The 12,208-nt window shown below is 56.0% G+C and overlaps 1 long non-coding RNA gene across 1 annotated transcript in view; it reads left to right on the top strand.

The window, feature by feature from the left end:
* Nucleotides 1–11,766, top strand: part of LOC144335997 (uncharacterized) — a 52,452-nt gene extending 40,686 nt beyond the window's left edge. The window contains exons 3-9 of the long non-coding RNA XR_013407383.1: nt 1,672–2,991; nt 3,959–4,005; nt 5,023–5,285; nt 6,280–6,459; nt 6,752–7,401; nt 9,986–10,564; nt 10,697–11,766. This is a non-coding gene — a long non-coding RNA (uncharacterized LOC144335997). The remainder of the gene's footprint in view (nt 1–1,671; nt 2,992–3,958; nt 4,006–5,022; nt 5,286–6,279; nt 6,460–6,751; nt 7,402–9,985; nt 10,565–10,696) is intronic.
* Nucleotides 11,767–12,208: the final 442 nt, after the last annotated feature.

The raw sequence follows: 12,208 nt of genomic DNA, 5'->3' as shown, positions 1-12,208 counted from the left end.
ATCGACAGCAAGGGGAGTGGGTAGGGTCCTGGTGCTTTTTGCACAGACCCTTGAGGGAACTGTGAAAGGAAAATAAATCTTGGGGCCCCCAAATCACTAAGCTAAATGGAAAGTCAGGCTGGGAACTGCTTGGGGCAAACCTGCTTCCCATTCTGTTCAAAGTCCCCCCTCTGCTCTCTGAGATACATACGTATCTGATTGCCTCCTCTGGAGAGGCTCATCACAAACTCAAAAGAATGCTACCATTTGTCTTCTGTCTACCTATGACCGGAAGCCCTCTCCCTGCTTCGAGTTGCCCCGCCTTTCCGGGACAGAACCAGTGTTCATCTGACATACATTGATTGATGTCTCATGTCTCCCTAAAACGTTTAAAACCAAGCTGTGCCCTGACCATCTTGACCACATGTCGTCAGGACCTCCTGAGGCTGTGTCATGGGTGTGCATCGTCAACCTCGGCAAAATAAACTTCCTAAATGAACGGAGACCAGTCTCAGATATTTTGGGTTCACAGAACCACAGGCCACCCATAGGCTGCCTGGCCCTGTGCTGCCCTCCTTCACCAGCTGGGCCTTCAGCTGATGAGAGGAGTGTGAGGGCCAGGGTAGCTTCACCTGCCGGCAGCCTTGCTCGGCCAGCTCCTCTCCCCCTGCCCAGGGACAGGTCCTCGAGTCCCCGGCACAGTGACTCTCACTCTGGCTAAATACCCCCCTTCCTCCCTCCCCTTGACACCCCCACCTGCACCCCACACGCCCAGCGGCAGCTTCTGTTGCAGAGAGCCCGGCGAAGGGATCTCACGGAAGCTCCAGGAGCCTGAGAGCCTTAGGAGGCCCTGGGTGTCAGCGCTGCCTGATTTTCTCATTTCATCTCTTACAAGCTTTCAGGACGCTAACATGATTAAGTTATTCACACAATTTATTAGCATCATGTTGGAAATCCAGTAGTATATTATACTGTCTGAGTAATCCAATTAGCAAAATGTATTTATTTAACAGGAATATCAGCCGCATGAGATCCCACACCATGTCCCTGACCAGCCTTCTCCACTTTTGACGCATGCCCCCCATGGAAAGGATCTTCTGTGCATGCAGGAGACGATGAGGGAGGGTGAGACGGCCCAGGACCCACGGCGTGGGGGTGGGGAGGCAGTGGTGTGGGCGGCCGGGCCACCCCCTGGAGCTGGGATCAGGTGAGCCTCGCTGAGTTGCGGGTGTTCGGTTTGAGGCAGAATGTTCCCGTGGGAAGGGTGAGTCCACACAGCACCAGGTTGAATTCTGACTTTGTCCTGGCTTCTCGCTCTGTGAATCCTGGGCAGGCTCTTGAAAGTTTCTGCACCCAGTTTCCTTATTATGTGTGAAATGGAGACAGAACCCCCTCCTTGCAAGCCAGGCCAGTTCCAAGGATGGGGGGCGGATGTGACTTTTCTCTGCCCGTCTGGTCCCACTGGCTCCGAGGACCAGTGCCTGCTCTGGTCTTACCTCCTCCTGGGAGCCTTCCGGGTGATGTCACACCCTCCCCTTCCTTTTCCGCATCCTCAGATGGAGAGTGTGTGCCCTGCAGGAGGGGCCCACCCCAGCCTGCCCTGAGACGGGACAGGGACTTCCTTAGGACCTGGTGCCACCCCCACGCCACCCCAGGCATGGAAATAAAAGAAAATCTTGAATTTCTTTCCAGGAAATTCCAGGCACTCCACTAGGCTTAAGGAGTCAATGAGCGATGGGATAAGCAAGAAGTTGCTTTTCAGAAACCTGGACCCCACCAGGGAGAAAAGGCTACTTCTGGCAAGTGGACCTCAGATATGGGGGAACCAAGGACTGCGCTCCGATGGCTGTTCTGGATCAGAATTTCTTCCTAGGGGGCCTGGAGAGACACACCCACGGCCACGCCTTCACATTCCTTCCTGCTGACCCCAAGTTTTTAGACAAAGCTTTGCTTCCTTAACCAATCACAAATCAAAGGATCTTTGAATCAAACTTACGATCTATAAACCCTTCAAGATAAGCCCTTCAAGATATCCCACCTTTTGAGGCCAAACCAGTGTATAATGCTCATCTCCTGATTAATGATTTTGCCTGTAACTTTTGCTTTCCTGAAATACACTCCCGCCTTTAAAAACCCTTGCTTGTGGCCAGGTGTGTTGGCCCATGCCTGTAATCCCAGCACTCTGGGAAGCTGAGGTGGGCAGATCACCTGAGGTCAGGAGTTTGATATCAGCCTGGCCAACAAGGCCAAACCCCAGCTCTATAAAAAAATACAAAAATGAGCCGGGCATGGTGATGCATGCCTGTAGTCTGAGCTCCTTGGGAGGCTGAGGCAGGAGAATCATTTGAACCCAGGAGGCAGAAGTTGCAGTGAGCCGTGATATCACCACTGAACTCCAGCCTGGGTGACAGAGTGAGACCGACAACAAGAAAAGAAACCAGCAAAGAGAAAAAACAAAACCGTTGCTCATGAGCCATTGAGGATGTTGGGTCTGAAGTGTGAGCTGCCTGATTCTCCTTGCTTGGCTCCCAGCAAATAAATGCCCTCCTTTCTCCTGCGGCAACCCTCGGTGTGGGGATTCGGCTTTACCAACCTGGGCGAGTGGAGCCAGGTTTGTTCTGGTAACAGGCCTACCTAACTGTTCCTAGCGCCTCCGTCTGCTTGGAGAGGATGCGTGGGCTCTGGATGGGCTCCCGTCCTTGGCATAGCGCCGGGTGCTCAGAGCAAAGAGCAGCCAAAAGGATCCCACACCTCTGCTGTTCAGTGCAAGGGCGATGGCAGTGTAAACAAGAGCAGTGCCCTGACACCTGAGGAACTGAATGAGGATGCTTGGCTCCTCGTGGGTGGCTGGGAAATCACCTCGTTGAGAAGGTGTGGAGAGGCGGAAGACAGTGCATTCTCGCTTCTAACCAGCTGCCTCTCGAGAGGCACCACCGCCGTGGCAGCACCGTCAAGACCTCCCTTGTCATGGTCACCAGCATCCGTCCAGGCACCCAGAGACCCCTGATGAAGGCAGGTGTGGTGGGGGCTGGGAGTGTCCGTCACTGCCTCATCCTGCCCGCCCACCCCCAAATTGAGTGCCAGGGTGCTTCCCGTCCTGATTTCAGTCATCACAGTGGTGGTCCTGCCAGGTGGGCACCCTCAGCCATTTTCTCTGGACCATCACCAGCAAGGCTGTGGCTGCAGGAACCTGGGCCTGCCTAGGCTGGGGAGTCCCCTACCCAACTTCCAGCCAATCCCCAGCCACCACGTCCAGGAAGCATTAGGTTCTCTTTCCAACTCCTTGTACTTGATTCTTTCATTTGCTCTGTGGGCAGGGAGCAAGACCCCTGTTTCCTACTCTCGAAATTCTTAGCAAGAATGACTGCTATCCGGAAGGACTCTTTTTTTTTTTTTTTCTGAGACGGAATCTCCTTCCGTTGCCCAGGCTGGAGTGCAATGGCACGATCTTGGCTCACTGTAACCTCCGCCTCCCTGGTTCAAGCGATTCTCCTGCCTCAGCCGCCCGAGTAGTTGGGATTACAGGCGCCCGTTATCATGCCTGGCTAATTTTTGTATTTTTGTGGAGATGGGGTTTCAACATGTTGGCCACGCTGATCTTGAACTCCTGTCCTCAGGTGATCCTCCCGCCTTGGTCTCCCAAAGTGCTGGGATTATAGCCATGAGCCACTGCACCTGGACCCGAAATTCCAAATACTTTATTAACAAGGCCTCCCCTTGTCATGTGCGCTGGGCTTCACAGATTAGGTAGCCAGTCCTGCATCCAGCTTCCAATGACCCCAAACAAGCAGGTATTAGCGCCCCGTTTTACAGACAGGAAACCCAGGGGCAGAGCCAGGGAGCTGCCCAAGATGGCTGGGCAAGGAGGGCCTCGGACCTGAGCCTGCCTTACCCCTGGGGAGATCCCCACACTCCCTTCGTTTCATTCTCTGGGGGGCAGAGAATGGAGGCCACAGGTTAACACTGGCCCTTCTTTCAGAGTGGAAATTGAAGGAGACCTGGCAAAGTGACAAGGACCCCAGCTATGTGAGTGGATGGTGGGGGCTCTGCCATCTCCCCCAGCCCCGTGGGTCTTTCTCTCTTTTGAGGTAGAGGGAGCCAGTGTGGCCCAGGGAGGGGGCGTGGCAATGCCTGGGGGCTGCTCCAGAGCCAGCAGGTTCAGTGTACTTCGGGAGGAAAACAAAGGGGCCCCCACTCCTCCGGCTGGCAGGCTCCAGGCACCCCCTACCTGTGACGGTCAGACCCTGTCCATGGCGCTGCGGTGAACGCCCCCTCCGGAGGTCCCTTCTCTCCAGACTCAGGGCCCTGGAGTTGGGACAGACCCCTCGGGTTCCTCCCTCTTCTCTCCCAGTGGAACTCTTGGTCCCGCTTGTATAACTGAGATGTCTCCACCACACGCAGCCCCGGCACCCCGGCTGATAGCTGTGAGGTTGCGCCTTCTGCATTAATGACAGGTATGCGGGGACAAGGCTGCCCGCCTGCCAGTGGGTTCCCTGACGACACACCCGCTCCGTGGAGCAGCACGCCCTAAGGCAACTGAAATCCTAATAGGTCCCTCTAACTGCCTCCTGCATCAATCTTGACACCAGGCGCTTTCTTCTCCTTCCCCACGGCTCGCCTTATAACTCTGTCATTGTCATTGATTTTGACTAAAAGAGAAAAAAACCCACTCACGCTATTACTGTTCCAAGTTAGCGAGGCAGAGAGCTCTGTGGAGCGTCGGCTGGGGGCCAGGAGCCAGGGCTTGGGGGACATCAGTCCGTGCAGGATGTGCCTCGTGGGTCCTCTGGGGGCCAGGAGGGAGGTCAGCAAGAGGGGGTGAGGGAGACTGGAAGGCTGATGACAGGTGAGACCCCTGGGAGGGCCGTCTGTGCCTCTCCTTCCCTCCCTCCCCCTGCACTCAGAAGGATCTGCCAGGCACTAGGGGGTAGGGGGGAGGTGGATGGAGGGTCCAGTTGCAAAATGCTTTCTGTGGCAGGGCCAGAACCAAACAACAATGAAAGAGAGGTTGTGCCCCCTTCCCTGTTCCCCACCCCGGCACAGGTCGCCGGAGGCCTGAGCCACACCCACCAGGCTGGATTTGAGAGTTCTGCAGGACCCTGAACAAGGAAGGGGTTGGCGGTGAGCAATGGGGAGTGTGAGAAGCTCAGGGTGCTCTCTGAGACCCCTGCCAAGCAAAGGCTCACTCTCCAAGAAGTGGGGAGCAAGGGTTCTCTTCTCCTACTGGTACCCACCACCAGAGTCTTTCTAACTCTGAGGAGGAGAGACGAGGGGAAAGAAAAGGCGAAGAGAAAAGGGGAATGAAGGTGAGGGCCCAGGATGGGAAAGGAAGGGAGGGAGAGAAGAAGTGGGGAGGGCCTGCTGGAGTGAGGGGCACCTGCTGGAGTTGGGGGGTGCTGCTGGAGTGGGGAGGGCCTGCTGGAGTGGGGGGGACCTACTGAAGTCAGGGGGACCTGCTGGAGTCAGGGAGACCTGCTGGAGTGGGGAGGGCCTCCTGGAGTCGGGGGGACCTGCTGGAGTGGCGGGGCCTGCTGGAGTGGGGAAGGCCTGCTGGAGTGGGGAGGGCCTGCTGGAGTCGGGGGGACCTGCTGGAGTGGGGAGGACCTGCTGGAGTGGGGAGGGCCTGCTGGAGTGGGGAGGGCCTGCTGGAGTGGGGAAGGCCTGCTAGAGTGGGGAAGGCCTGCTGGAGTCGGGGGGCCTGCTGGAGTCGGGGGGACCTGCTGGAGTGGGGAGGGCCTGCTGGAGTGGGGAGACCTGCTGGAGTGGGGAGGGCCTGCTGGAGTGGGGGGGCCTGCTGGAGTTGGGAGGGCCTGCTGGAGTGGGGGGGCCTGCTGGAGTGGGGGACCTGCTGAAGTCGGGGGGCCTGCTGGAGTGGGGAGGGCCTGCTGGAGTGGGGGGGCCTGCTGGAGTGGGGAGGGCCTGCTGGAGTCGGGGGGCCTGCTGGAGTCAGGGAGCCTGCTGGAGTGGAGGGGCCTGCTGGAGTGGGGAGGGCCTGCTGGAGTCGGGGAGCCTGCTGGAGTCGGGGGGCCTGCTGGAGTGGGGGGGCCTGCTGGAGTGGGGAGGGCCTGCTGGAGTCGGGGGGCCTGCTGGAGTGGGGAGGGCCTGCTGGAGTGGGGGGGCCTGCTGGAGTTGGGTGGGGCTGCTGGAGTGGGGAGGGCCTGCTGGAGTTGGGGAGGCGGCAGTGGCCGTTCTCTTACTTTTCCCTCCACTGCGTTTTCTTTGCCCCCGCTACTGCCAGGCCAAGCACCTTTCTCCCAGGATTATAATTCATCTGGAGTGAAACTCTTTTCTATTTTCAAGGTGTCTAGCTCTTACTGGGCACTGCACCTTCAGTGGATCACCCAAGGGCCTGCCGGGTACTCCAGAGAGAGACACAGAATTCGGGGGCTTGTCCTCAGGGACTCGAGACTCACGGACGAAGATTGGAAACCCACCAAGCCCTCTGTGAAATCCGGGCCACCGGCACCCTCCTCCCGTGGGGTGAGAGTTGTATCATGGGGACAAGGATGGTGCCCTGTAAATGCTGACCCACCAACGGGGACACTGGGGATTGGGCAGTCTGGGGACAAAGGCAGACACAGGGGAGTGGCTATGTGGAGATTAGGAAGAGAAGCGTGGGTGGGGGGCTGCCTCCTGTGGCCCAGGGTATCCTGCCAGTGTGCTGTTTGACCCAAGCCATGTGGTGGGATCCCCTCTGGGGCCTCTAGGGTCCCCAAGAAGCAGCAAGTCCAGGGTATGCTGTCGTCATGCAATTGTATTCCTCTCAATCCAGCTTTCAGGAAATGCACGGCCAGAGGCAGTTTAACTGGAATGGCTTTATAACACTTTTCACATCAGATCAAACCCTGTGATGACCAATGCATTCCACTGTTTGGTTTGAAAAGCACATTAACAGAGGGGTGCAGGGCTGGCTTCATTAGGGATGTACAGAACTGCCCCAGTGCAGCCCCGACAGTTCTGCAGGCCCAGGGGGAAGGAATGAATTGGCTTCCTCATGTGTTTTAAATCCATCACTTGTTGGAGCAAATCAATTCCCCAGAGTATGAGCATCCCTGGTGGAGTGATAAGATCAGGTTCTGGAATGCACACGCTGGGCTCTGGATCAAGATGGCCGTCACCCCACAGAGGCGTGACGCCAAGGCCTCAGCACCCCCACCGCCCGGGGCAAGCAGTGGTGCCCGCCTTCGCCTTCTGGGAGGAAAGTTCTTCATCCAGGTCTGTGGACCCAGGCTCCACCTTCCCAGGCTGCTGCAAGTTCTGCCTTGGCTCCACACCGGAGAGTGAGCATCACTGTGCCTGGGACTTGGGGATCTGTCCCGGGGCTGGGGGAGAGGAGCGAGCAGAGGAAGGCTCCTGGCGAAGCCACGCTGGCCTCACTCCAGACCTCACATCCTCTCATCAGCTGAAGATCCACCAGTGCAGGTGGGCAGCACAGGGCCAGGCGGCCCATGGCTCCCTTAAGGGGGAGGGGTGGGAAATCGGGACAAGCTCCCTGAGAGCCAAGACCTCCAACTGCGGTGGGTCAGCCACACGGTGCCTGGGAAAGCAGGCGGTGGCCTCCCTGTTTCCCCCGAGCCACAGCCGCTGACTCTACATGGCAGGGACTATCTACGGGGCTCCTCTCAAGACCTTGCCTGAGGAGGATCCCCCTCGTCTGCAGGCAGGACCCCGAGCCCGGAGCCCCAGGAAGGGGCCACCCTAACTGCCCTCCTCTTAAACCACAGCCTTGTTTTCCAGCAACCCTGCCCCCTTCCAAAGGAATCCTTCCTCTCTCCCTCGAAGGGCCTGCGGACAGATTAAAGGCTCCTTCTCTGTTCCAGATTTTTCTCCCAGAGGAGCTGAATTTCAGCCGAATACCCACGGGCAGTTAGGGTGGCCCCTAACAGCTCTCAGGGAGCCGGGCCCAATTTCACACCCCTCCCGCTGTGGGCACTGGTAAAGAGGGATCTCACTGGTCCGCTGGCAATCCCGCGGGGAGCTGGCTCTTCTTGCGGGATTTGCTGAACCCAGGCTGCCAGAGCTCAGGCTGGCGAATCCCTGCATTGCAAAGCCAGGGCACTGAAAGGAGGCAGGGAGGGGCTGCTTCCGGCACCCAGAGTCTTGGCAGCTGTTGCCGGGCAAGAATCCACCCCCGCCGCTGCCATTGGTCCTTCTGCCTCTTCCTGGCAGAGCAAGAGTGATGCCCACACCCGGGGCTGGTCCATTTCGTCACCCAGGCTGCCTAAGGAGGCCATGCCCACTGGCTTAGGTGGCTTCTTGGGGTCCAGCGCCATTCCAGCCAGTGCCACAGGGACAGACACAGGGGGAGCAGTGACAGCTGCCTGGTCATGGCCCCCACGCCACGGCTCCTGGGCACAGCTGCTCTGCGATTCTCCTGCCTGCTGCTTGCCCGGCTCCCTCGTCTTCTCTCTCCCCGGGCCTCACCCTTTCCCAGTGCCTGTTGCTGCTGGATGGGCAGGCGGGCACCCAACTCCTGGCTCTCCTGCTGTCATGTCTCCTGGGGTGCAGTGCTGGGCAGCCTCATGCAGCCAGCGTCTGTCTCGGGCTGCAGGGCACTGGGCACTCTTTGGGCACATCAGCCTCAGGCTCCCCAAGGGCAGGCCCCACCTGGTTTGTTCGTCTGCACCTAGAGCAGCACCTGGCACACAGTAGGATCTAATAGATGAGTGATCTGAGGGGCTGTGGCACCCACTTCCCCCCACAGCAGGAACTGGCCTGTTTGCACCCTTCCTGCAGGAGCACAAGCCTGACTTCTGGGAAGCCCTGGAAGAGGAAGGGGCAGATTCTAGGGTGAACTGGCTGTGCAGTACAGAGGCAAACAGCAGAGAGGCTGGTGGTGGGGTGAGGGTGAGTGGTAGGGAAGTGAGGGCAGACCCTGCAGAATTCCAGAAAGGCCAGATCAGCAGCGACCCCTATTTATTAGGCATCTCCCTGCAACCAGGAGCTGGGACCAAACCGTCAGAGTATCTGCAAGTCATCAAGGCCAGAGGCAGTGTGGCATCATGGTTAGAGCACCAGCTTTGCAAGGGACGTACACCTGGGTCCACGTCGCTGTGTGACCTCAGGGAAATCTCTCAACTCCTGTGTGTCTGTTAAATAGGAACAACAGCAGTAACAACTCTCACAGGGTTACTACGAGGATTTGATGTGATTATGCAAGAGAAAGGCTTAAAATAGTGTCTGGCACGTGGTAAACTTTTAATCAGTTTTAGTTAAAAGTTGCAGTGGTGATAATTATAGCAAAGGTTTGGATGGGTGGAAAAGCCTCAGAATACAAGAAGCGTGGGTGTTACACGTTGCTGTGTGAACCTGAGGCATGCGCATGTCCCTTCGGTTTCTGCAGTTAGGGAGGGAGGAGCCGGGGACGGACGCTGTGGAGCCCTGACTTTGTCCTGAGATTTGTGGGGTTGAATGATGAGCTGGTTTAGGCTCATGGCACAGTTCTCTTAGGCCAATTGCATTTCGTCCTTGTGCCACCTCTGGGCAGTCAACTGGCCAGGGACTATGACCATGATGTTTCTGGTAAGGAAATCCAAGGCCCAGTGAGTGAAGTGAAATGGCCACACCGCACCTTTCTGGCCAACGAGGGCAGAACCCACATTGCTAACTTCTGCCCTGAGTTCCTGGGGCCTTCACAGTCTGCTGGGCTTATGAGGTTGTTTGTCAATTCTTTTTTTTTTTTTTTAAATAAATGGCCATGAACAGTTTTGGAAACCCAGACAATCAGTACTTCTGGGGGCAAAGCCCTACCCCAGGGAAGGGACTGTCTTGGACTTTAAAGACGAATATTCTGGAATCCGCTCTTACGAACACATGATGGTCACATATTGGGGCCTGATGCCTGAGACCTTATAAAGTACTTTCAGAGACCTTACGGCTTTGGTGCCTCCCAGCCCATGTGCTTTTCATCCCATGTATTAGTCAGGGTTCTCTAGAGGGGCAGAGCTAATAGGATAGATAGATAGATAGATATAAAAGGGAGTTTATTAAATATTCACAATCACAGGTCCCACAATGGGCTGTCTGCAAGTTTGAGGAGCAAGGGGAGCCAGTCTGAGTCTCAAAACTGAAGAACTTGGAGTCTGATGTTCAAGGACAGGAAGCATCCAGCACAGGAGAGAGGTGTAGGCTGGGAGGCTGGGCTGGTCTCGCCTCCTCACGTTTTTCTGCTGCTTTATATTTGCTGGAAGCTGATTGAGGGTGGGTCTGCCTTTCCCAGCCCACTGACTCAAATGTTAATCTCTTTTGGCAACACCCTCCCAGACACACCCAGGACTAATTCTTTGCATCCTTCGGTCCAATCACGCTGACAATATCAACCATCACATCCCACTTGGCGAATAGTCTCAGACACAGGAGGGGTTGTAAAGTCAGGACTTGAACTCAGATCTTCAGGTTCTGAGCCCAAAGAAACCCTCTCTGAGGGCACTAGAAGTGTCCTATGACCTGACTAGGTGCCCAGCCCAGGGTCATCGAATCTTTGCTCCTCTGGAGAGAAACCTGAAGCAGAAGCCATGCCCTGTTTTCCAGGGAAACCTCGTCGTTGACCTGTCACAGCCCAGGGCCTGCTGGGAAAATCTCTCAGGTACAGACCACCCCCGACAGTTGTTCTCAAAAGGAAGCTATCTACCGGAGGAATATTCCCCAGGAATAATTGCTAAAAGGCCTAATTTTGGAGATAACCACTATTATAAATGTCTCATTACTTTAATTAAAGTCTCATCCATCACAGATGCGCTGTTCCCTGAAGCACAAGGGGCTAACGCGGCGGCAGCCAGTGTGAGAGGCCGAGCGTGTATTCACACAGCAACCTCCTCCCAACCTTCTGGATCGGATGCTGGCAGCCCTGCCATCCCACCCACCAATGCCCCCATTTCCTCCTCCACGGCCCAAATACCATGTGCCCTTTCAAACCCCTTATCTGCTCCGACTACCCAAGTGTGATGTCCCCCGTCCCCGAGCGGGAGAGTCAGCAAAAGCTGGCATTCGACAAACCAGAGTGTGACGGGGCCCATCAGAAGCAGAGGATGCCCAACAGCTGGTGTCTCGGGAGAAAGGTGGCAGGGCTCCAAACACAGATTTGTGTATCGGGATTTTGGGGGCTGTGTCTGCCACCCTGGGGGTTATCATGTCCAACCTCAGTGGATTAAACTCACTGTGTGCAAGGCCCTGGACGTATGCTGTCCTGTTCAGTCCCACAACAGCTCTGTGAGGTTGTGCAGTTGACTCTTGGACGATGTGGGGATTGGAGCGCTGACCCTACATGTATAACTTTTGACTCCTCAAAACTCTAAGTGCCAAGAGCCTCCTGTTGACCAGAAGCCTTACTGATAGCACCAAGAATTAATACACATATTTTGGATGTTATATGTATGATATACCGTAATCTTACAATGAAATAAGCTAGAGAAAAGAAAATGGTATTAAGAAAATCATAAGGAGGCCAGGCGCGGTGGCTCATGCCTGTAATTCCAGCACTTTGGGAGGCCGAGGCGGGGGAGATCACCTGAGGTCAGGAGTTCGAGACCAGCCTGGCCAACATGGTAAAAGCCCATCTCTACTAAAAATACAAAAATTAGCTGGGCGTGGTGGCTTGTGCCTGTAATCCCAGCTACCTGGGAGACTGAGGCAGGAGAATCGCTTGAACTGGGAGGTGGAGGTTATGAGATAGCGCCACTGCACTCCAGCCTGGATGACTGGAGTGAGACTTCATCTCAAAAAAAAAAGAAAAGAAAATCATAAGGAAGAGAAAGTATATTTACTACTCATTAAATGGAAGTGGATCATCATAAAGGTCTTCATCCTCCTTGTCTTCATACTGAGGAGGAGGAGGGGAAGGAGGAGCCGTTGGTCTTGCTGTTTCAGGGGTGGCAGAGGCAGAAAATCCCAGTATGAGGGAACTCTTGCCATTCAAACTCTCATTGTTCGACTCAAATGCATAATCACTGCTGCTTTACCAGATCTGGAAACTGAAGATCTGCAAGGGAGGGTGGACCCGCCCAAGGCCACTCAGCGCATCAGTGGCCCAGAGGCAAGCTTTGAGGTCTGTGCACCTGACTCCAGAGTCTGACACCCAAACCGTGAGGCCAGAGGTGCCGTTCACCCAGGTGAGGGGTGGCGGCTGGGAGAATCTTGGTCAGAAGAGGGCCTGAAGGGCAAGACCAAGGAGCGAGGAGAAGCGCAGAGCTGGCCTTTACTGGAGAGTGGGTGGGGACCGTGAAGACTGGGA

Source organism: Macaca mulatta, chromosome 16 (assembly GCF_049350105.2).
Source record: "Macaca mulatta isolate MMU2019108-1 chromosome 16, T2T-MMU8v2.0, whole genome shotgun sequence".
Taxonomy (NCBI): domain Eukaryota; kingdom Metazoa; phylum Chordata; class Mammalia; order Primates; family Cercopithecidae; genus Macaca; species Macaca mulatta.
Note: the sequence above shows the minus strand (reverse complement) of the source record. Positions and strands in the feature narration are given on the sequence as shown.